The 26449-nt window shown below is 41.3% G+C and overlaps 1 protein-coding gene and 1 pseudogene across 1 annotated transcript in view; both read right to left on the reverse strand.

The window, feature by feature from the left end:
• The window catches only part of DNAJC1 (DnaJ heat shock protein family (Hsp40) member C1), a 252748-nt gene that overhangs the window by 58404 nt on the left and 167895 nt on the right, over positions 1–26449 (reverse strand). The window lies entirely within an intron of this gene.
• Positions 24577–24900, reverse strand: LOC129006851 (high mobility group protein HMG-I/HMG-Y-like; annotated as a pseudogene).

Raw genomic sequence — 26449 nt, forward strand, 5'->3', positions numbered from 1 at the left:
CATACTGATATTCTGGTAACTGCTATTGCTATCAGTAATAAACTGTCCTCTATCTCTGACCCAGGAGTTTTAAGTTTTCTACCAGCAGTATCTATGAAACTGTGGAAGGCTTAGTCCATAAATAGCATGAAACAAATTCTTCACAATTGTTGGCAATATATGCCTTTTCATTTCCTTAATGGTGTCTTTTTGAAGAGCAGAAGCTTTTCATTTTCATAAAGTTCAATGTATCTATTTCTCTATTTTTTTATGGTTAGTGATTAGAGTATCCTAAGAAATCTTTGCCTATCTCAAGGATGAGGCAGAGGTCAAGGTTCACTTTCTTTTTTTTTTGAGATGGAGTTTCCCTCTGTTGCACAGGCTGGAGGGCAGTGGTGTGAACTTGGCGCACTGCAACCTCTGCCTCCCAGGTTCAAGCGATTCTCCTGCCTCAGCCTCCTGAGTAGCTGGGATCACAGGCCCGCCACCATGTCTGGCTAATTTTTATATTTTTAGTAGAGATGGGGTTTCACCATGTTGGCCAGGCTGGTCTCGAACTCCTGACCTCAAGTGATCCGCCTGCATTGGCCTCCCAAAGTGCTGGGATTACAGGCATGAGACACCATGCCCAGCCTTCAAGGTTCATTTTCTATTATATGGATATCCAGTTGTTCCAATACCCTATCCTAGATAGGCGCCTGTAATCCCAGCACTTTGTGGGGCTGAGGCGGGCGGATCACCTGAGGTCAGGAGTGTGAGACCAGCCTGGCCAACATAGTAAAACCCTGTTTCTACTAAAAACACAAAAATTAGGCAGACGTGAGCCTGTAATCCCAGCTACTTGGGTGGCTGAGGCAGGAGAATCGCTGGAACCAAAGAGGAGGAGGTTGTAGTGAGCCAAGATTGTGCCACTGTGCTCTAGCCTGGCCGACAGAGCAAGACTTCTAGAAAGAAAGGAATGACTATCCTTTTTCCTTTTGGATTGCCTTGACACTACTGTCAAAAATCAATTGACCAGCTGGGTGCAGTGGCTCATACCTGTGATCCCAGCACTTTGGGAGGCCACGGCAAGAGATTCACTTGAGCACAGGAGCTCAAGATCAGCCTGGGCAGCATAGAGAGACTCTGCTTCTTTTTTTTTTTTTTGAGACGGAGACTCGCTCTGTCGCCCTGGCTGGAGTGCAGTGGTGCGATCTTGGCTCACTGCAAGCTCCGCCTCCCGGGTTCACGCCATTCTCCTGCCTCAGGCTCCCAAGTAGCTGGGACTACAGGCGCCAGCCACCATGCCCAGCTAATTTTTTGTATTTTTAGTAGAGACGGGGTTTCACCGTGTTAGCCAGGATGGTCTCGATCTCCTCACCTCATGATCCGCCCACCTTGGCCTCCCAAAGTGCTGGGATTACAGGTGTAAGCCACTGCGCCCAGCCGAGACTCTGTCACTTAAAAAAAAAAAAAAAAAAGGCTGGGCACAGTGGCTCATGCCTGTAATCCCAGCACTTTGGGAGGCTGAGGTGGGTGGATCACAAGGTCAGGAGATCAAGACCATCCTGGCTAACACAGTGAAACCCCGTCTCTACTAAAAATACAAAAAAAAAATTAGCTGGGCATGGTGGCGGATGCCTGTAGTCCCAGCTATTCAGGAGGCTGAGGCAGGAGAATGGTGTGAACCCGGGAGGCAGAGCTTGCAGTGAGCTGAGATCGCACCACTGCACTCCAGCATGGGCAAGAAAGCGAGACTCTGTCTCAAAAAAAAAAAAAATCAATAGACTGTGTGTATATCTGTTTGAGGACCTTCTTTCAGGACCTACTTTTCTTACCTGTAAGAAAAACATGGTGATAGGCTAAAGTTTGTTTAAGATGCTCATCACAGCATTTTTTGTAATAAAATTATTTTAAATTACACATAAATGTTTACATTTATTTAAATCTTTGTCCTTAAATATAATACTGAACACTCTGACCACATGAGAAAGTCCTATCATGACTTGCAGTCCTTGTATTTTTTTCCCCTCATTTTTTATTTTTAGCTTCATGTTTCCAGTGCTCTATAAAAGTTATGTTCTGTCTTGCTCTTCCTGAAACAATAACACTATCATCAACTTTAAGGTTAGGAAACCAGCAAAAAAAGATGTAATGATTTTCTTAAGACCTCCTAGGAAGTTCATACAAGAGCCAAATTAAAATTCAAAGCTCTTAATGAAAAAAAATGTATTCTGGAAAAAACTTTAAGAATAAACGTTGCAGGAAGTCAGGAACCCCGAACAGAGGGACTGGCTGAAGCCATGGCAGAAGAACGTGGATTGTGAAGATTTCATGGACATTTATTAGTTCCCCAAATTAATACTTTTATAATTTCTTACACCTGTCTTTATGGCAATCTCTGAACATAAATTGTGAAGATTTCATGGACACTTATCACTTCCCCAATCAATACCCTTGTGATTTCCTATGCCTGTCTTTACTTTAATCTCTTAATCCCGTCATTTTCGTAAGCTGAGGAGGATGTATGTCACTTCAGGACCATGTGATGATTGCGTTAACTGCACAAATTGTTTGTAGAGCATGTGTGTTTGAACAATATGAAATCTGGGCACCTTGAAAAAAGAACAGGATAACAGCAATGTTCAGGGAACAAGAGAGATAACCTTAAACTCTGACCGCTGGTGAGCCGGGTGGAACAGAGCCATATTTCTCTTCTTTCAAAAGCAAATGGGAGAAATATCACTGAATTCTTTTTCTCAGCAAGTAACGTCCCTGAGAAAGATAATGCGTCCCCGTGGGCCTCTAAAATGGCCCCCTTAGGTGTGGCTGTCTTTTATGGTCTAGCTGTAGGGATGAAATAAGCCCCAGTCTCCCATAGCGCTCCCAGGCTTATCAGGACGAGGAAATTCCCGCCTAATAAATTTTTGGTCAGACCAGTTGTCTGCTCTCAAACCCTGTCTCCTGATAAGATGTTATCAATGACAGTGCATGCCGAAAGTTCATTAGCAATTTTAATTTCGCCTTGGTCCTGTGGTCCTGTGATCTCGCCCTGCGTCCATTTGCCTTGTGATATTCTATTACCTTGTGAAGCACGTGAGCTCTGTGGCCCACACCCTATTCGTACACTCCCTCCCCTTTTGAAAATCACTAATAAAAACTTGCTGGTTTTGCGGCTTGTGGGGCATCACGGAAACTGCCGACATGTGATGTCTCCCCCGGACACCCAGCTTTAAAATTTCTCTCCTTTGTACTCTGTCCCTTTATTTCTCAACCTGGCCGACGCTTAGGAAAAATAGAAAAGAACCTATGTGACTATCGGGGGCAGGTTCCCCAATAAATAAAGAAATGAGTAAGACCCAACTTTTGCTATACTATTCAAAAAGATTCAAAATGATTTAGTTTGAAAATAAGCACTGCTAAATCCATGCTAGAAAATCTTTGTGCAGTCATTATTTACTTATCTTCTGCTGTTTTTTAAATACTGAAAGGTAGAAAAAAGTCTTACATAAGATTATATTACAATTCACTGTCTGAAACCTTGTTTTTAGAAAAATGCAGAAGAGTAAATTGAAGGAAACCAAAGTTAGATGCATCACTATTATACTACTCGGGATAAAGCAAAATCGTATTTAAGGACTAACATGACACTAATAGAAAGACTTTACAACGGACACTAGCTTTAAGACCTGATGAAAAGCAATAAAAGTTTGGTTTAAAAAAAGTTTTGGTCCAGGCGTGGTGGCTCATGCCTGTTAATACCAGCATTTTGGGAGGCCAAGGCGGGCGATCACAAGGTGAAGAGATCAAGACCACCCTGGCTAACATGGTGAAACCCCATCTCTACTAAAAATACAAAAAGTAGCTGGGCGTCGTGGCGTGCATCTGTAGTCCCAGCTACTTGGGAAGCTGAGGCAGGAAAATCACTTGAACCTGGGAGGCAGAGGTTGCAGTGAGCCGAGATCGCGCCATTGCACTCCATCCTGGACGACAAAAGGGAAACTCCGTCTCAAAAAAAAAGTTTTGGAGGACATGCATTAGTCTACTAGCTTGTTGGTCTTGCTTTGAAATTCAAATTTTAAAATGTATTGCTTTACCACTGATATAATTTAAATTATAGAAGCTTAGAATCACAGAACATGTGAGGTGGCCTTTAAAAGTTATTTAATCTCTTAATTTGGGGCATGGTTACATTTTGTGCATTTGATATTGATTTTTTAAATTTTTTTATTGAGATCTAATTAGCGTACCATAGGCCAGGCACAGTGGCTCACACCTGTAATCCCAGCACTTTGGGAGGCTGAGGCGGGTGGATCACCTGAGGTCAGGAGTTCAAGACTAGCCTGGCCAACATGGTGAAATACCATCTCTACCAAAAATACAAAAATTAGCAGGGCATGGTGGCGCATGTTTGTAATCCCAGCTACTCTGGAGGCTGAGGCAAGTGAATCACTTGAGTCTGGGAAGCAGCGGTTATAGTGAGCTGAGATCACGCCACTGCACTCCAGCCTGGGCAGTGGAACAAGACTCTGTCTCAAATAAAACAAACAAAAAAAGAAATTAATTAGCACACCATAAATTCACCTATTTATAGTGTATAATTCAATGCTTTTTAGTATATTCATAAAGTCATGCACAATTTTGAAGCATTTTCATCATTCTGAATAGATACTTCTTATCCTTTAGCAGTCACCTTTAATTTGTCCTAACTGCTTCAGTCCCTAGGCAACCACTAATTTACTTTCTGTCTCTATAGATTTCCCTATTCTGGGCATTTCATAAAAATGGAATCATATAATATGTAGTCTTTTACTTAGCATAATGTTTTCAAGGTCCATGTAGTAGCATATATCAGTACTTCATTTCTTTCTACTGCTGAAAAATATTCTATTGTCTAGGGGGGATATGCCACATTTTGTCTGTGTTGTCCATTTGATGGACATTTGGGTTGTTTCTACTTTTTGATTATTAAAAATAATGCTGCTATAAACAAACGTGCAGGTTTCTTTGTGGACATATGTTTTATCTCTCGTGGGTATACACCTGGGAAAACTTTCAAACTGTGTTTTTCCTCCATTTTCACACAAACACAAAAACAATAAATACAAAAGGCTTCTGTGACCCACAATATGTGGGGATTTCTCTTAACAGCAAGCAAGCAATCAATTCTACAGGAGACACCAACTGGGTGTCCGCCAATTCAATTCTGACCCCATCTACCTGGAGACAGTGTCAGATCCCATAGGACTCTGGGCCTAGACCCCAGGAGTACCCCCCAGACCCTCCAACTCGATGGTCCAGTTCTGGGCCTCCAGAACTTCTGACCAATTGGTTTCAAGTTGGGGATTCCATGACCCCCTCTTTGGGTTCAAATAACTTGCTGGAGTGGCTCACACGACTCAGGGAAATATATTTTACTGGTTTACTTTAAAACATATTACAAAAGATACAGGTGAAAAGATGTTTAGAGTGAGGGATGGGTGAAGGGGTGCAGAGCTTCCATATCATTTCTGGGCACGCCACCCTCCAGGAACCTCCACATGTTCAGCTATCCTGAAGCCCTCTGAACCCTGTCCTTGTGGGTTTTTATGGAGGCCTCATTATGTAGGCAAGACTGACAACCATGCAAAAATTGGATTGGACAAAAAGGTCTTATACTAATAGACTGAGTAGGGAAACCCAGCCAGGCCTGTCTGTTCAGAATCTTCTTGGTCTCTCTGTGCAGCATTCCTTCCTCCAGAGTATGGGGCAAGACCTTCTCTGGAATGAGGGTCTTATGACCCACAATCAGACTGAGTCCTGCTTTGGGCAGGTGAAAGGAGGGCAGGAGGTCAGAGAGAGAGAGATTCTGTTTCCTGAGGCCTGCTCTTGCCTTCAATATTGTAACAAAGGACTGTAACAACATCTATGTGAGTTATGAGCCAGGAATTGTAGAAAAAAATGCAATATATACAGTGGTATATAGTTTTACTAAAGTTACATTATATTATGATGGCTTCTTTTTATAACTGTTTTTCTCTATAGATTATAATCTCCTAAAGTTTGGGGACTATGCCTCTTGCTGATGTATTCTCAATGCCTGAAACACAGTATAAAGTCAATGAATGACTGTTGAATGAGTATTTTGAGGAAAAATAGAAGAACCCATGAGAAAATCGATGGGAAGCCTACCAGCCCACTTTGGAGGTAGGAAAATAAAATTCTAGATATATTAATAGACATGTATAACTCACATACAAGTGAGAAATGACAATAATTACATATTTCTCCTAGGATTCATGATACTCAAAATGAACATTTCTTGCTTTAAAGTTAGAAGTCCACCAAACAGACATTTTTATGTCTCAAGGGACATTTTAATTTATAGATTTATAGCTCTTAAAATTAAATATGACCTCAAGGGAACAAGTATGCTGTCTTCAGGCAGAAAATTTTCTATTATTACCCTATTCAGGAAAAAAAAAAACAACAACTGAGACTAAAGTAAATTAAAAGGATTGAAAAAAAGGTATAAGGACATATCACCAGTAAATGGTATAGTGGAAATTAGAAACCTGCAGTGTTCTTTCCACTATATTCTACTATGGCGCATCCAGTATTTATCAAAGGTCATATTATTCAACAGAATGGTAACTGACTCTTAGTATAGTAACTGAAATCATACATGTATACTGGAATCTAATTACCATTTTGAACTCATGAAGGGTAACATTTTTAGTTATGTTTAGTTTTGTTATATTCTCTTAGAACTGCCTCATTTCAATAATTGGAGATAACTGGCAGGGCACAGTGGCTCACACCTGTAATCCCAGGAGGCTGAGGCAGGTGGATCACTTGAGGTCAGGAGTTTGAGACCAGCCTGGCCAACATGGTGAAACCCCATCTCTACTAAAAATACAAAAATTAGCCAGGCATGGTGGTGCACACCTGTAATCCCAGCTACACAGGAGGCTGAGGCAGAAGAATCGCTTGAACCCAGGAGGCGGAGGTTGCAGTGAGCTGAGATCACGCCACTGCACTCCTGCCTGGGTGACACAGCGAGACTCTGACTCAATTAAATAAATAAATAAATAATATAATAAAATAAATAAATAAATACATGGAGACAATCTAGTCTTATGCTCTGTTTTTAAGAAAGAAAAAACTGAGACCTATAAAACTTGAGAAAATTTTCTTAAGTTCACAAGGTAATCAAAGACAGGGCTAGAGTAAGACTTTAACAATTTTAGCCCAATAATCCACTGTCAGTTTTCTGGGTTAGAAATACAAGTGTTAAATTGTCACTGACAATGGACATATATATATTGCATCATAGTTATGTGATGATAAACATATCAAGCCAAATTGCTGAAGTGGGATACCTCTGAATAGTTCCATAAAATTAAGGTAGGACTACAATTTTAGGTGTCAGAACAGTCATGACGAGGCTTGAAAATTCTAAAGATCAAGATAAGTGATTTTTATCCTGGAAAATAATTTCCTTTACAGTTTTGTTATATTATCTAGTAGCAAAGTCCTAGACATAAACCAGGTGCACAGAAAATATTAATACATGTTAAATTGAAAAAACTACCATGGTCGGTAGTTTCAAATATTAGTCACTAACAAGAGAAGGTCTGTGTAATTTACAGAAAAGGGATAAGAATGCAGGTAGGGAAAACATAATAAAGAGGAATAATTTGTAAATCATGACAATTTTAAAAACAGGTGTTGTTTAGGTCGTTATTAATCTCTGCCAGTTCAAAGAGACTTGAACTGAAGTCTGCAAAATCACAAGCGAAATCTATTAGAGGAGCTTTTCAGGAGAAAACTAAAACTTAGATGAATTATGAGCTTAAGAGCTGCTTTTTGGTAAAGGCAGTAAAGAACCAGATCTCCTTATGACCAGTGGTATACATCTGTAAGATGGTTCCTAGGATGGGATAAGGAAAGTGATGTCAAAAGTATAAAAACCAGTCTCACACAGGGATCAAACCACAGCATGACACCACTGATGATGCTCATATATGTGCACCCACCCATTTAACTTCATTTTTACATAGGGTAGTTTAGTGTTTTTTCCTAACTTAACATTTAGTCTGATTTTTCTATCACTGATGAGTATTTTCCTTACTCTCAATAAAAAGTTATTGTCATATTTTCTTCCTTCAATAAAAAGTTATTGTCATATTTTCTTCCTTCAGTATTCATTCTATGTCTTAAAATTTCTGGCTTCTGATATGCTTTTTACTTACATATAAACCAAGGATGTCCAATCTTTTGGCTTCCCTGGGCCACAGTGGAAGAAGAAGAGTTGTCTTGGGTCAGACATAAAATACACTAATGCTAACAACAGCTGACCAGCTTAAAAAAAAAAAAAAAAGCAAAAAAATCTCACAATGTTTGAAGAAAGTTTATGAGTTTGTGTTGGGCCACGTTCAAAGCTGTCCTGGGCTGCATGCAGTCTGTGGGCATCATGGGTTGGACAAGCTTAATATAAACTATCAGTCTATACAGTTCTTTTAATTTGAATAATAAAAAAATAAAGTGCACTGTTACTCTTTCATGTGTTTCAATACTTGAGAATAAAAACTAGATATAATAAATGTATCAACAGGTAAAAACATATGGACAAATTCCTTGAGTATTTTAGCATACACTGCCTGACACATAGCAGGCTTACAATAATTATGTTGAATGAATGACTGGTTGATTAGCAGAATGAATGACACAAAGAAACAGGAAGATTCCAGGCATTCTGAGAGGAGCAGGAATTTACCACTAAACAGTTCTTCTGGCATGTAACCATACGGACTAAATTCACTTGCTCTTCTGAAGGAATACTAAAGCTTCCATTCAATAACAGTAGCAGTATTAAAAGTGTCTGTCATACCCCACACCAAAAACTAGGCTAGGCAAGAAGAGAACATTATCTGAGAGAGGGATTTCAGACAGAGTGTGTTCTCAATACTAAATGCACCTCAAGTGTGAGTTCTATAAACGTTATTTACAGGTATGCAAACATGCGGTGAGTAACAGAGACTACTAGTGCCTCGAAACAGGAAAAGTTTGGCATCACAGGATAGTGGAAATACATTTGAGTACATGAAGTAAGGCTGTAAGTTGAAGACATATATTAAGGCCCTAGAAAATAATAGCATTTAACAAATGTCAGCCCTGTGTTACTGAACTGCTAAACAGTCCTCTGGAAAGAGATGGACGGTGATGGAAGTCTTATCTGTTTCCTACCGGCCTGGGCAAACCACACTGCTCCCATCCAGCTCCCACTTCCTACCCAGTTCACAAGGCTGTCACAAACCTGCCCTTATTCTTTTATTTCTAATTGTGGTAAATTATACATAACATAAAATTTGACATTGTAACTATTTTATTTATTTTTATTTATTATTATTATTATTTTTGAGATGGAGTTTCGCTCTTATTGCCCAGGCTGGAGGGCAGTGGTGCAATCTCAGCTCACTGCAACCTCTGCTTCCTGGAATCAAGTGATTCTACTGCCTCAGGCATTCTGAGTAGCTGGGATTATAGGTGCCCACCACCATGCCTGGCTAATTTTTTGTATTTTTAGTAGAGATGGCGTTTCATCACCTTGGTCAGATTGGTCTTGAATTCCTGACCTCAGGTGGATCCACCTGCCTTGGCCTCCCAAAATGGGATTACAGGTGTGAGCTGCCACGCCCGGCCAACTATTTTAAAGTATACAATTTTAAGTGCACCATTCAGTGGCATTAAGTACATGCATATTGTTGTACAAGCCATCACCACTGTCCATCTCTAGAACCTTCTCATCATCCCAAACTGAAACTCTATACTTATTAAACAATAATCCCATCTCCAGTCTCTGGAAAACACATATTTGCATTGTGTCTCTATGGATTTACTTATTCTGGATATTTCATAAACATGGAATTATATCATGTGGCCCGTTGCTTCTGACTTCTTTCAGTGTTCATCCCCAGTGTAGCATCTACCAGTCTTTTTTTTTAATGACTGAACAACGTTCCATTGTGTGTATATAGCATAATTAGTCAATCTAGTGATGAACATCTGGGCTCTTTCCACCTCTTGGCTACTGTGAATGGTGCTGCTCTGAACATGGCTGCATGTGTTATTTGTTTAGCATCTGTTTTCAGTTCCTTTGAGTGTACACCTATGAGCAGAATTGCTGGGTCATATGGTAACTCTATGTTTAACTTTTTAAGAAATCACCAATCTATTTTAAAAAGCAGCTGAGACATTTTACATTCTCACTAGCAATGTATGAGGATTCAATTTTCTCCATGCCTTCACATTTCTTATTTTCTGTTGTTATTGTTATAGCAATTCTAGTGGGTTTGCAGTGCTATCTTATGTGGTTTTGATTTTCATTTCCCCAGTGACTGATGATGTTGAATACCTTTTCATGTGACTACTGAACATCAGTAAATCTTCTCTGGAGAAATGTCTACTAAAATCCTTCGCTCATCTTTGAACTGAGTTATGTTGTTGTTATTGAGTTGGACTTCTTTATATATTGTGGATACGAATCCCCTTATCAGACAGATGATAGAAAACATATCGACCAGCTGCAGTGGCTCATGCCTGTAATCCCAACACTTTGGGATGCCTAGGCGGGCAGATCACCAGAGGTCAGGAGTTCGAGATCAGCCTGGCCAACATGGCAAAACCCTGTCTCTACTAAAAAATACAAAAATCAGCCAGGCGTGGTGGCAGACACCTGTAGTTCCAGCTCCTCAGGAGGCTGAAGCAGGAGAATGGCTTGAACCTGGGAGGCAGAGGTTTCAGTGAGCTGAGATCGTGCCATTGCACTCCAGCCTGGGTGACAAGAATGAGACTTTGTCCAAAAAAAAAAAAAAAAAAAGAAGAAGAAGAAGAGACGAAAATAGATCATATATGCAAATATTTTCTCCCATTCTGTGGGTTGCATTTTTACTCTCTCTCTCTCTCTCTTTATTTTAGAGATAGAGTCTCACTATGTTGCCCAGGCTGGTCTTGAACTCCTGGGCTCAAGCAATCTTCCTGCCTCAGCCTCCTGAATTGTTAGGATTATAGGCATGAGCCACTGTGCCTGGCCCATTTTCAGTCTCTTCATGGTATCCTTTGATATACGAAAGTTTTTAATTTTGATGAAATCTAAGTTATCTTTCTTTTGTTGCCCAAGCTTTTGCTGTCATATACAAGAAAACTTGCCAATTGCAACGTCAAGAAGCTTTCCTTCTATGTTTTCTTCTAGTACTTTTATAATTTTAGCTCTTACATTTATATCTTTGACCCATTTTTGTAAATTTTTCTATATAGTGTAAGGTAATAGTCCAATTTCACTCTTTTGTAAGAGGATATTCAGTTTTCCCACCACCATTTGTGGAAAAGACTGTCTTCTCCACACTGAATGATCTTGGCAGCATTGTTGAACATGTTTGACCATATATGCAAGGATTTATATCTAGGCTCTCTATTCTATTTTATTGGTCTACATATCTGTCTGTATGCCAGTACCACACCGTTTTGAGTAGCTTTGTAGTAAGTTGCAAAATCAGGAAGTATGAGTTCTCCAACTCTGTTCTTGTTCAAGTTTTTTTTTTTTTTTTCTTTTGGATCCCTTGAGATTCAATTTTGATGGGGACTGCACTGAATATGATTGCCCTGGGTAGTATTGTCATTTTAATAACATTAAGTCTTCCAATCCATGAACATAAGATGGTTTTCCATTTATTTAAGTTTTCTTTCATTTCTTTCAGCAATGTTTGGACGTTTTCAGTGTTACTTCATTCATTTCTATGATGAAGTAACTTCAAAGCCACTTTGTCCAGTTGCTACCACTTGCTTACTGGAGGTCAGTTTCCTCTCTCCCCAGTGTCTGCCTTGGGGTTATATAATTCGTATCATGCTATCCACTCTTTTCCCATTTGACATTAGGTTTCCAAGATTTACCCATACTGATACACATAGTTTTAGTTTTAGTTTCATTCATTTTAACTGCAAGGTAGTATTGCACTGTGTCTTCATTTCCTAGGGCTGCCATAAAAAAATACCACAAATTAAGTGGTTTAAAATAACAGAAATTTATGCTGTTACAGTTCAGGAGGTTAGAAGTCAGAAATCAAGGTTTTGGCAGGGTTAGTTCCTTTTGAAGGCTCTGAGGGAGAATCTGTTCCACGTCTCTCTCCTCGTCAGCAATCCTTGGTGTTCTGTGGCTTGCAGCTGCATTACTTCAATCTCTGCTGTGTCACCACATGACCTTTTTCCTTGTGGATGCTTCTGTGTGTCTCCTCTTTTTAGAAAGATACCAGTTGTTGCATTTAGGGCCCATTCTAATCTAGCATGACCTAATCTTAACTAAGACCCTATTCCCAAATAATATCATATTCTGAAGTTCTAAGTGGACATGGATTTGTTTGGGATACTATTCAACCCACTATACATTGATGACTACATATAATTTATTCATCATTATTCTCCTTTTGGACTCTTAGGTTGTTTAAAATTTTTCACTACTAACATGCTGCAATGAACATCTTTTACATAACTCTTTGCTTATATGTGTATTTCTCTAGTGAACACCCTTAGAGGTGGAATTTCTGATAGGATATGGGCATCTTCAACTATACAATTAGATATTGTCAAATTACTCTCCAAAGGAATTTTATTAATTTACTTCCCCATCAGCGTCAATGAGAGAACCTCTTTTTCCTCCATATAACTGCCAACATCTAATTTTGACTTTGCCAGATGTATACTTTGTTATTACTGCAAAACAAACAACTGAAAATCTCAGTGTATAAAACAATAAGCAATGTATTTATCATATGAGATGGCCGATCTAGGCTGGGGTCTGCTAGAGTAGTGCAGCCAGATCACCTATATCCCATGTGCCCAGCTAGGTACTATTATCATACTCATTTAACAGATCAGAAACTTAGCACCAAAAAATAAGGCAACTTTCCTAACGTCTAATAGCAAATGAGTAACCATTTACAAGCCAGATATCCAGATAATGTTGAATGAAAAGAAATTAAGGTATTATTTTCATGTTCATGATTTTTAAGTGAATTCTTCAAATATTTTACAAGTTAATGTACAGAGTTTTACCTATTGGCAGCTGGGTGTACTGGATGTTGAATTCTGTTGAATACACACTTGATTATGACAGACTTAAAAAAAGTCTTAAGATCAAAAAATTTAAACATATGATAGAAGTAGAACCAATAACATAATAAATCCTCATGTACCCATCACCCAGCTTCAATGATTATTAATTCATAATCAATCTTGTTTCATGGCTATCACCATCTACTTCCTCCCTCATTACTTTAAAGCAAATCTAAGACATTAGAAAACAACTTTTAGAAACTCAGTAACATTTTTGGAAGGACTTCTGTAACTAAGTTCATATGCAATACTGACCTATACTTTTTCTTTTTCATGATACACATATTTAATTTTGAAATTATAATTTACATTTGCCTCATAAAAGAACTTCAGGACTTTTTTCCCTATATATATTAGAATAATCTATGTAAGGCAAGTTATCTGCTCCTTGAAAGTGTGGTAATTGTGTGTATTTTCTTGCCATGTATAAAGTTGGGGTTGTTGTTTGATGCATAAAGATTATTAGGGTCAGTTCTCTTATTTTTTCCATCCCTTTACTTTCTTTTCTTTTTCTTTTTGAGATGGAGCCTTGCTCTGTTCCAGGGCTGGAGTGCAGTGAGGCGACCTTGGCTCACTGCAACCTTTGCCTCCTGGGTGCAAGCGATTCTCCTGCCGCAGCCTCCCAAGTAGCTGGAACTACAGGCATGCATCACCATGCCCAGCTGATTTTATTGTTGTTTGTTTTTTTTTTTGAGATGGAGTCTCGCTTTGTTGCCCAGGCTGGAGTGCAGTGGTGTGATCTTGGCTGACTGCAGCTCTGCCTCCCGGGTTCACACCATTCTCCTGCCTCAGCCTCCCAAGTAGCTGGGACTACAGGCGCCCACCACTACGCCCAGCTAATTTCTTTTTGTATTTTTAGTAGAGACGGGGTTTCACTGTGTTAGCCAGGATGGTCTTGATTTCCTGACCTCATGATCCACCCACCTCGGCCTCCCAAAGTGCTGGGATTACAGGCGTGAGCCATAGCGCCTGGCAATTTTTTTGTATTTTTACTAGAGACGGGGTTAAACCATGTTGGCCAGGCTGGTCTTGAACTCCTGACCTCAGGTGATCCGCCTGCCTTGGCATCCCAAAGTGCTGGGCTTACAGGCGTGAACCACTGGGCTGGGCCCATCCCTTTACTTTCAACCTTTCAGTGACATTATGCTTTAAATGTCTCTCCTGTAAATAACATATGGCTGGATTTCATTCTTTTAATTTGACAATATTTGTTATTTAACTGGTAATTATAGCCTATTTTCATTTATTGTGATTGAAATATTTGGATTTATTCCTTATCTTAATTTATGCTATTTACCATGTGCTTTCTTTTATTCTTTCTCTTTTCCTATGTTCTTTCAGACTGGTAAAGTTTTCTTGCTCATAATCCTCTCTCAATTGGCTTGGAAGTTCTACATTCTAGCTACAGTAATGAATATCCAATATTTTTTAAACAATCACTAACAAATCTAAAGTAAATCCATATCTATCCCCCTCCCATTAAATACAAGTATCCTAAAATGTTTTCCTGATTTTTTTCTGCCATCTTCTAAGTGTTGCTGTCATGTATTTTAGTTTTAGTTTGTTTTACCTTGCTCTAAACTAGTCACCATTATTACAATACTTGCTTTTACAGTCAATGCTTTAGATTTATCAACATGATTTCCCTGTTTTGTCACAACTTTTTCTCACTACCCTCTCTTTTTTTCTACATTCAATTTTCTTCTTGCTGAAGCACATCCTTAAGTAGACTTCACAGCAAGGGTCCACGAGTGGCAAACTGCTAGGCCTTAGTTTGTTTGAAAATATCTTTATTTTATTCCTACTTTCAACTCATACTTTAACAATACATAAAATGCTAAGTTGACAATGATTTCCCTCAGCACTTTGAAGATATTTTCCTACTTTCTTCTGATATTTTTTGTTGCAGATGAGAAGGTAATTGGTAGGATAACTGGTGTTCCTTTGTTTTCTCTCTGTGGTTAGTTTTAAGATTTTCTATTTGCTTTAATGTTCAACAGTTTCTCCTTGATTTGTTTAGAGGTAGACTGTTTTTATTTATCCTGTTCAGTATACTATGTACTACTCATATACAAGGATTTCTCTTTCTTACCAATTCTGAAAAATCTGTCTTTTTAAAAAATTATAATACTTCATTTCCCATTCTTTCTTTCTGAAATGTATTAAACATTCTATCTTTAGTGTCTCTTAACTATTCCTATATTTTCCATCCTTATCTGTTGGTTCTACATTCTGGATGATTTGACCAGATTATCCTCTAATTCATGAGTTCTCATTTTAGAAGTTCAATTCAACCATTTTTTTAAATGGTTTAACCAAAAACAAAAAACTCAGCGAACATTTCATTTCTAAAAGTTCTTTTTTTTTCATATCCTGTCATGTTCTTTCACTATGGTTTTATTTCTACTTTTATCTCTTTAATCATTATAGAAATGCTGAGTTTTGTGGTCTCTTTCAGATTGGTTTTCTTGTCTCTTATTCTTGTAATGCCAATTTTCTTCTTTGTTGCATCTGCTGACTACTCTCAAAGATTATGAGTTTTAGTAGTGGGCACATCTTTACTGGGTGGGGTAGGGGGGGTCTTTGTTTTTCCTTCAGTGAGAGTCCCAAAAACCTGTTTGGGGTGAGCCTAAAGAATAGTTTTTGCTCTGGCCTCTGTCAGGTGCCCAGAGATTTCAATGGTTCTAGAACACAGGATTTTCTCATTCTCCTTTCACAGAAGGGTAGCCCTTTGAGAGCAGGCTGGAGGCTTAGTTCCAGCTGCCTCTGGACTCAAAGGCAAAATTTTTGGCCCAAGTGGGTATTAAAACCCCAGGCACCAACGCTTATATTCTGTGGTGTCAGTTTCTGCTAATACTCTGGTTTTGAGCTATTGTTACTGGTACCAAAACTAGATTTCCTTTTCATTCTTGTAATCTATACTATGATTACTTTTGTTGTTACTATTGTTGTTCTTAATACGGCCGGGTGCAGTGGCTTGCGTCTGTAATCCCAGCACTTTGGGAGGCTGAGACGGGTGGATCACAAGGTCAGGAGATTGAGACCATCCTGGCTAACATGGTGAAACCCCGTCTCTACTCAAAATTCAAAAAATTAGATGGGCATGGTGGCAGGCGCCTGTAGTCCCAGCTACTCGGGAGGCTGAGGTAGGAGAATGGCATGAACCCAGGAGGTGGAGCTTGTAGTGAGCTGAGATCACGCCACTGCACTCCAGCCTGGGCAACAGAGCGAGACTCCATCTCAAAAAAAAAAAAAAAGCTTAATCCTATCTTGGAAGGGTCACTCATATCAGCTCAGTCTGTTAGGTTGCCAGAAATCTCCCAAGGAAGCCTTCTTAAGGATCGATACATTTACTCTTATGTCTATAACATAATATCCACTTTATGTAGATATATATATAAAACTTATGTGGATACCATAGTCATCCTGTGATTTCCAGGTGCAATGAAGGAAATTTAGAATTGACATAGGATATAAGAAAATGATCTGAAGTAGAAAAGGCAATGACAGAAAACGAAGGAAAATAAAAATCTAAGGAAAAAGAATAACACAGCATGTATAAGGCATAAAAATACATGTAAATTCTCAGTCTAGATTTCATAACTGCTGATGTTTTGCCATATTTGTTTTATCTCCTGCAACATTCCACTTTTTCATGTCCTATTTTAAGTCACAGTAATCTTCTCATTCTCCTTACTTTGGGAATATTCCTTTTCTGGTTCTGATTCCTCAATTTCTCTCCTAGATGTTTTTCTTCTATGTGCTTCCCTAGTTTTAGCTATCAAATGTATGTCAAGGTCCCCAGCAGTTACATCTCTAGTTCTGATTTCTTAAATTCTACATTAACAATTATCTGCTGAATGTTTCCTGATGTATGTCCCATTTGCATCATAAACTTGGCACATACCAAACTGATTACATATCATTTTCTCTGACAAACTATCACCTCCTAACTGTGCCTCATATTTTTGTTAATGGTAACTGTCTCTTCCAATCACCAAGTAGGCATTTTTACTTCTTCCTCCCCCTTACTGCATTATCCAATCAATTGATTTCTTGAATCCTGAACATTCAAGATTCGTCCAGTCTCTCCTCTGGTCTCTATTTCTGTTAGCCACTTAACTCAGGAATTTATTATCTCTTACTAAGACTATTGCAAAAATCTTCTAATTGGTCCTTCTCTTCCCTTTGATCTTATATACTTTCGCAATGAAATATTTCTAATATGTAGACAACATTACTTCACCTTCTATATGATTTAAACACTTTAACCTCTCATTCAAGATCTACGATTTGGCTGTGACCTACTTTTACAAACATATTTTCTCTTTATCATTTCAAGAATCCTTTGACTCGGCTAAACTAAATTACTTACTGCTCCTGATGATATGCTCTGAAGAGTTCCGTCTCAAGAGTGATTTATTCCTTAGTTTCTGGAATGTTTTCCCCACCCCACTTCTAAATCTTTCATAAAAATCTTTGGTTTTTTCCTAGGTGGAAGTAACCTTGCCATCTTTAAACCTCTCACAAAGTACACCTCAAAATATGCTTATTTACCTCTTTGTCTAACCTTATCAACTAGATGACATAGTGACAGTGGTTAAGAGCATGAGTTCTGGCTGGGCGTGGTGGCTGAGGCCTCTAATCCCAGCACTTTGGGAGGCCGAGGTGGGTGGATCACAAGGTCAGGAGTTTGAGACCAGCCTGGCCAACACAGTGAAACCCCCTCTCTACTAAAAATACAAAAAATCAGCTGGGCATGGTGAAGGGAGCCTGTAATCCCAGCTATTTGGGAGGCTGACGCAGGTGAATCGATTGAACCTAGGAGGCGGAGGTTACAGTGAGCCGAGATGGTGCCATTGCACTCCAGCCCAGGTGACAGTGTGAAACTCCGTCTCAAAAAATAAAATAAAAATAAATAAACTAAAAAAACCATGAATTCTGAAACCAGTGAAGTGGGTGTGAATCATGGCTAAGTCATGTATTAGCTAAGTAGTTTGGGAGAAGTTACCTTGCCTCTCAGTTTTCTCCTGTGTAAAATGAAGAAAATAATAGCATCTACCAAATGGAGTTGCTGTGAGAATCAAATGAGTTAATATATATGAAGTGTGCAGAAGAGTACCAGGCACATACTAGCCATTTAATAAATGTTAGCTAATATTCAGGACAAAATTCAGTATGTCTTATTTATCACTGTACCAGCCACTCACACTCTTCCATCAGCAGATAGATGGCAACTTTTTTTTATTAAAAAAATTACCACCAACAAAATACTATATAATGTAAAGCATTATACAACCAAATATAAGATTAAGTGGCACAGAAATGTGCCACTAGAAATCAGACAGGGGAAAGATCACTGTAGGGTAAGTTTGTAAAAAAATACTTTATGAAAGAGGGGTTCCCCAGGCCAGGCACGGTGGCTCATGCCTGTAATCACAGCACTTTGAGAGGCTGAGGCAGGCGGACCATGAGGTCAGGAGATTGAGACCATCCTGACTAACACGGTGAAAACCCGTCTCTACTAAAAATACAAAAAATTAGCCAGGCATGGTGGCGGGCGCCTATAGTCCCAGCTACTCGGGAGGCTGAGACAGGACAATGGAGTCAACCCGGAAGGCGGAGCTTGCAGTGAGCCGAGATCGTGCCATCGCACTCCAGCCTGGGCGACAGAGCAAGACTCCGTCTCAAAAAAAAAAAAAAAAAAAAAAGAAAGAAAGAGGGGCTCTGCAATGAAACAATGTTTAAAAGACCTAATGTGGACTAAGGGGAGGAGCCAAGATGGCCGAATAGGAACAGCTCCGGTCTACAGCTCTCAGTGTGAGTGACGCAGAAGACAGGTGATTTCTGCATTTTCAACTGAGGTACCGGGTTCATCTCACTGGGGAGTGCCAGACAGTAGGTGCAGGACAGTGGGTGCAGCGCACCGTGCGCAAGCCAAAGCAGGGTGAGGCATCACCTCACCCAGGAAGCGCAAGGGGTCAGGGAATTCCCTTTCCTAGTCAAAGAAAGCGGTGACAGACGGCACCTGGAAAATTGGGTCACTCCCACACTATAAGCGCTTTTCCAACGGACTTAAAAAACAGCACACCAGGAGATTATATCCCGCACCTGGCTCGGAGGGTCCTACACCCACAGAGTCTCGCTCATTGCTAGCACAGCAGTCCGAGATCAAACTGCAAGATGGCAGCGAGGCTGGGGGAGGGGCGCCCGCCATTGCCGAGTTAGTTGTTTGACTAGGTAAACAAAGCGGCTGGGAAGCTTGACTGGGTGGAGCCCACCACAGCTCAAAGAGGCCTGCCTATCTCTGTAGGCTCTACCTCTGGGGGCAGGGCACAGACAAACAAAAAGAGCAGTAACCTCTGCAGACTTAAATGTCCCTCTCTGACAGCTTTGAAAAGAGTAGTGGTTCTCCCAGCACGCAGCTTGAGATCTGAGAACGGGCAGACTGCCTCCTCAAGTGGGTCCCTGACCCCCAAGTAGCCTAACTGGGAGGCACCCTCCAGGAGGGGTGGACTAACACCTCACACGGCCGGGTACTCCTCTGAGACAAAACTTCCAGAGGAACGATCAGACAGCAGCATCTGTGGTTCACCAATATCTGCTGTTCTGCAGCCACCGCTGCTGATACCCAGGCAAACAGGGTCTGGAGTGGACTTCCAGCAAACTCCAACAGGCCTGCAGCTGAGGGTCCTGTCTGTTAGAAGGAAAACTAACAAACAGAAAGGACATCCACACCAAAAACCCATCTGTACGTCACCATCATCAAAGACCAAAGGTAGATAAAACGACAAAGATGGGAAAAAAACAGAGCAGAAAAACTGGAAACTCTAAAAATCAGAGCGCCTCTCCTCTTCCAAAGGAACGCAGCTCCTCACCAGCAATGGAACAAAGCTGGACGGAGAATGACTTTGACGAGTTGAGAGAAGAAGGCTTCAGATGATCAAACTACTCCGAGCTACAGGAGGAAATTCGAACCAATGGCAAAGAAGTTAAAAGCTTTGAAAAAAAAATTAGATGAATGGATAACTAGAATAACCAATGCAGAGAAGTCCTTAAAGGAGCTGATGGAGCTGAAAACCAAGGCACAAGAGCTACGTGACGAATGCAGAAGCCTCAGTAGCCGATAGGATCAACTGGAAGAAAGGGTATCAGCGATGGAAGATGAAATGAATGAAATGAAGCGAGAAGAGAAGTTTAGAGAAAAAAGAATAAAAAGAAACAAAGCCTCCAAGAAATATGGGACTATGTGAAAAGACCAAATCTACGTCTGATTGGTGTACCTGAAAGTGACGGGGAGAATGGAACCAAGTTGGAAAACACTCTGCAGGATATTGTCCAGGAGAACTTCCCCAATCTAGCAAGGCAGGCCAACATTCAAATTCAGGAAATACAGAGAACGCCACAAAGCTACTCCTCGAGAAGAGCAACTCCAAGACACATAATTGTCAGATTCACCAAAGTTGAAATGAAGGAAAAAATGTTAAGGGCAGCCAGAGAGAAAGGTTGGGTTACCCACAAAGGGAAGCCCATCAGATTAACAGCTGATCTCTCGGCAGAAACTCTACAAGCCAGAAGACAGTGGGGACCAATATTCAACATTCTTAAAGAAAAGGATTTTCAACCCAGAATCTCATATCCAGCCAAACTAAGCTTCATAAGTGAAGGAGAAATAAAATACTTTACAGACAAGCAAATGCTGAGAGATTTTTTCACCACCAGGCCTGCCCTGAAGGAAGAGCTCCTGAAGGAAGCACTAAACATGGAAAGGAACAACCGGTACCAGCCACTGCAAAAAACATGCCAAATTGTAAAGATCATCAAGGCTAGAAAGAAACCGCATCAACTAACGAGCAACATAACCAGCTAACATCATAATGACAAGATCAAATTCACACATAACAATATTAACCTTAAATGTAAATGGGCTAAATGCTCCAATTAAAAGACACAGACTGGCAAATTGGATAAAGAGTCAAGACCCATCAGTGTGCTATATTCAGGAAACCCATCTCACGTGCAGAGACACACATAGGGTCAAAATAAAGGGATGGAGGAAGATCTACCAAGCAAATGGAAAACAAAAAAAGGCAGAGGTTGCAATCCTAGTCTCTGATAAAACAGACTTTATACCAACAAAGATCAAAAGAGACAAAGAAGGCCATTACATAACGGTAAAGGGATCAATTCAACAAGAAGAGCTAACTATCCTAAATATATATGCACCCAATACAGGAGCACCCAGATTCATAAACCAAGTCCTTAGTGACCTACAGAGAGACTTAGACTCCCACACAATAATAATGGGAGACTTTAACACCCCACTATCAACATTAGACAGATCAACGAGACAAAGTTAACAAGGATACCCAGGAATTGAACTCAGCTCTGCACCAAGCAGACCTAATAGACATCTACAGAACTCTCCACCCCAAATCAACAGAATATACATTCTTTTCAGCATCACACCACACCTACTCCAAAACTGACCACACAGTTGGAAGTAAAGCACTCCTCAGCAAATGTAAAAGAAAAGAAATCATAACAAACTGTCTCTCAGACCACAGTGCAATCAAACTAGAACTCAGGATTAAGAAACTCCCTCAAAACCGCTCAACTACATGGAAACTGAACAACCTGCTCCTGAATGACTACTGGGTAAATAATGAAATGAAGGCAGAAATAAAGACGTTCTTTGAAACCAACGAGAACAAAGACACAACATACCAGAATCTCTGGGACACATTCAAAGCACTGTGTAGAGGGAAATTTATAGCAGTAAATGCCCACAAGAGAAAGCAGGAAAGATCAAAAATTGACACCCTAACATCCCAATTAAAAGAACTAGAAAAGCAAGAGCAAACACATTCAAAAGCTAGCAGAAGACAAGAAATAGCTAAGATCAGAGCAGAACTGAAGGAAATAGAGACACAAAAAACCCTTCAAAAAAATCAATGAATCCAGGAGCTGGTTTTTTTAAAAGAGCAACAAAATTGATAGACCGCTAGCAAGACTAATAAAGAAGAAAAGACAGAAGAATCAAATAGATGCAATAAAAAATGATAAAGGGGATATCGCCACCGATCCCACAGAAATACAAACTACCATCAGAGAATACTATGAACACCTCTATGCAAATAAACTAGAAAATCTAGAAGAAATGGATAAATTCCTGGACACATACATCTTCCCAAGACTAAACCAGGAAAAAGTCGAATCTCTGAATAGACCAATAACAGGCTCTGAAACTGAGGCAATAATCAATAGCTCACCAACCAAAAAAAGTCCAGGACCAGATGGATTCACAGCCGAATTCTACCAGAGGTACAAAGAGGAGCTGGTACCATTCCTTCTGAAACTGTTGCAATCAACAGAAAAAGAAGGAATCCTCCCTAACTCATTTTATGAGGCCAGCATCATCCTGATACCAAAGCCTGGCAGAGACACAACCAAAAAAGAGAATTTTAGACCCATATCCTTGATGAACATCGACACAAAAATCCTCAATAAAATACTGGCAAACCAAATCCAGCAGCACATCAAAAAGCTTATCCACCATGATCAAGTGGGTTTCATCCCTGGGATGCAAGGCTGGTTCAACAAATGCAAATCAATAAAGGTAATCCAACATATAAACAGAACCAAAGACAAAAACCACATGATTATCTCAATAGATGCAGAAAAGGCCTTTGACAAAATTCAACAACGCTTCATGCTAAAAACTCTCAATAAATTAGGTATTGATGGGACGTATCTTAAAATAATAAGAGCTATCTATGACAAACCCACAACCAATATCATACTGAATGGACAAAAATTGGAAGCATTCCCTTTGAAAATGGGCACAAGACAGGGATGCCCTCTCTCACCACTCCTATTCAACATAGTGTTGGAAGTTCTGGACAGGGCAATCAGGCAGGAGAAGGAAATAAAGGGTATTCAATTAGGAAAAGAGGAAGTCAAATTGTCCCTGTTTGCAGATGACATGATTGTATATCTAGAAAACCCCATCGTCTCAGCCCAAAATCTCCTCAAGCTGATAAGTAACTTCAGCAAAGTCTCAGGATACAAAATCAATGTACAAAAATCACAAGCATTCTTTTTTTTTTTTTTTCCAGAAAAGGATTTTTTTTTTTTTATTCAAGTAACTGCAAATAGGAAACCAGAGAGGGAGCCCCAGGCTGGGACAAATCATGGCTACCCCTCACCAACAGAACAGGGGGAGGAGGTGGCCCCTACACCCTTTCTGGTCGATTTGGGCCCCCTTGCTCACTCTGCTGCAGCATCCTAGGGGCAGGGCCCCACCTTCCCTGGGACTGGGGTAGTCGGTCACCCAGCCTGCCATGCCCCAGCCACTCTTCCCCACAAAGAATATCTTGGGGGAGGAGATCGTGGGCAGAACAGGAGGCAATGAGGATGAACATTTGGCGCTGGTAGCAGCAGCAATGACAGATGTCGAAGAATGGAACATTGAACAAAAAACAACACAACTGTCCAGAGGTAGTTTGTGAACAGAGGAAAAATGGAACCAGAACCTTGCGGGGCAGGGAGGAGCAGGAGGGGGGTTGGGAGCAGGCAGGGTGAGCTCCTTGTTATTGGTGCCCCATCTGACGAGGGGGAAATGGCTGAGTGGCAGAAGCAAAGTAGGGTTAGGCGAGCAGCCCCAGCCCACCTCAGGTGGCAGCCACAGGGCTCTTGGGCCTCACCTGGACAATAAGTGACTGCATCTCCATCACCACAATATGTACTCAGATCCCAGGGGGAGGGCAAGGGGGCTGCGGCCACAATGAAGAGGGAGTAGGGGACGCACCCCTCCTGCCTTCCTGTAGCCGAAGGGGGCTGTCCAACCTAGTGCAGGGAGGGACTAGGGAAGTTGGGGAAGGATGAAAAGTGTGAGCCCCACGTGGTGACAAAGACAGTTGGACTGGGGGACTCCTGGGGGCCAGCACCCCCCTCCATTGGCCACACCTGCTGCTGCCAGGGCAGTGGAGTAGGGCGTGCCAGGATGAGATGGGGCTTGGGCCCCTTTTAAGGCCAGGGGAACCCTCCCAGGCCCCACTATGGGAAGCCAGAGGGAACAGTGAAGGAGCAGAGAGGGCGCCCCCAAACCAAAAGCCCAGAGAGCAGTGTCCCCACCACCAAGGGAGTGGGGACGCAGCAGGTGCAGGGTGCGGCTAAGTGGGATGTTAGCCTTGTCCAGGAGGGCATGTATGTATGCGTGGGTGGGCGCAGGGAGCTGGGAACTGAGGCCAGGGGAAAACTGCTCCCCACTCAGCCCATGGGAGCCCTGCAGCAGCTGGTGTGCTGTGTAGTGTGGTGGTGAGGGCACAGGTGGAAGATGGGGGTGGCGGCCAGAGGCGGTGGTGACGGTGGGCCCGGGGAAGGGGCGGGGGCGGTGGGAGCGGAGCAAAGCTGTCCAGTCCCAGAAGGAAGCTGCTCCTCCAGTGAGGAGCAGGCAGCACGCACGGGTCACTGCTCCTCCTCCGAGGACTCCTGCGAGATGCCCTCCTCTTCCTCCTTCTCCAGTTTTTTGGGTCTGCCCCTTGGTTTCCTTCCTGAAGTTGTGGTGGTTTTCCGGGTCTTGGCAGCACCCTTGTTTTTGCTTCCCTTTGGTCGGCCCCGAGGTCTCTTAGGTGTTGGCACTTCGCTGGGCTCCTTCTGACTCCCTACCAGCGCTGTCCCGGGACTCACCAGAGGCTGCTTGCGCGGCCTGCCCCGGCCCCGCTTCTCAGTGCCGTCCTTTTCCTGCTTGGAGGCCAAAGGCTGGCTGGACTTCGAGCTCGACTAGCTCATCTTCCCTTCTCTAAGGAGCAGATGGAAGAGGGATGGCTGGGATGCGCGAGCTCGGCCGCCGGTCTGCGGTGCGCGCTCCAGGTTGCCAGGAGCAGCGGTGCTGGGCGCTGAGGACCGGCCTGGCTCCGCCGCGGCCGCGGCTGGTAGCAAATGCGGATGCCTTCTTGGAGCCGTGCCAGCGCCAGAAATAGCCCCGGCTGGGAGTTCCAATTAGAGGAAGGACATAAGCATTCTTATACACCAATAACAGACAAACAGAGAGCCAAATCATGAGTGAACTCCCATTCACAGTTGCTTCAAAGAGAATAAAATACCTAGGAATCCAACTAATAAGGGATGTGAAGGACCTCTTCAAGGAGAACTACAAACCACTGCTCAATGAAATAAAAGAGGATACAAACAAATGGAAGAACATTCCATGCTCATGGGTAGGAAGAATCAATATCGTGAAAATGGCCATACTGCCCCAAGGTAATTTATAGATTCAATGCCACCCCATCAAGCTACCAATGACTTTCTTCACAGAATTGGAAAAAAACTACTTTCAAGTTCATATGGAACTAAAAAAGAGCCCGCACTGCCAAGTCAATCCTAAGCCAAAGAACAAAGCTGGAGGCATCACGCTACCTGACTTCAAACTACACTACAAGGCTACAGTAACCAAAACAGCATGGTACTGGTACCAAAACAGAGATATAGACCAATGGAACAGAACAGAGCCCTCAGAAATAATGCCGCATATCTACAACTATCTGATCTTTGACAAACCTGACAAAAACAAGCAATGGGGAAAGGATTCCCTATTTAACAAATGTTGCTGGGAAAACTGGCTACCCATATGTAGAAAGCTGAAACTGGATCCCTTCCTTTAACCTTATACAAAAATTAATTCAAGATGGATTAAGGACTTAAATGTTAGACCTAAAACCATAAAAACCCTAGAAGAAAACCTAGGCAATACCATTCAGGACATAGGCATGGGCAGGGACTTCACGTCTAAAACACCAAAAGCAATGGCAACAAAAGCCAAAATTGACAAATGGGTTCTAATTAAACTAAAGAGCTTCTGCACAGCAAAAGAAACTACCATCAGAGTGAACAGGCAACCTACAGAATGGGAGAAAATTTTTGCAATCTAATCATTTGACAAAGGGCTAATATCCAGAATCTACAATGAATTCAAACAAATTCACCAAAAAAAAACAAACAACCCTATCAAAAAGTGGGCGAAGGATATGAACAGACACTTCTCAAAAGATGACATTTAGGCAGCCAAAAAACACATGAAAAAATGCTCATCATCACTGGCCATCAGAGAAATGCAAATCAAAACCACAGTGAGATACCATCTCACACCAGTTAGAATGGCAATCATTAAAAAGTCAGGAAACAACAGGTGCTGGAGAGGATGTGGAGTAACAGGAACATTTTTACACTGTTGGTGGGACTGTAAACTAGTTCAACCATTGTGGAAGTCAGTGTGGCGATTCCTCAGGGATCTAGAACTAGAAATACCATTTGACCCAGCCATCCTATTACTGGGTATATA

Source organism: Pongo pygmaeus, chromosome 8, assembly GCF_028885625.2.
Source record: "Pongo pygmaeus isolate AG05252 chromosome 8, NHGRI_mPonPyg2-v2.0_pri, whole genome shotgun sequence".
In the NCBI taxonomy this organism is placed as follows: domain Eukaryota; kingdom Metazoa; phylum Chordata; class Mammalia; order Primates; family Hominidae; genus Pongo; species Pongo pygmaeus.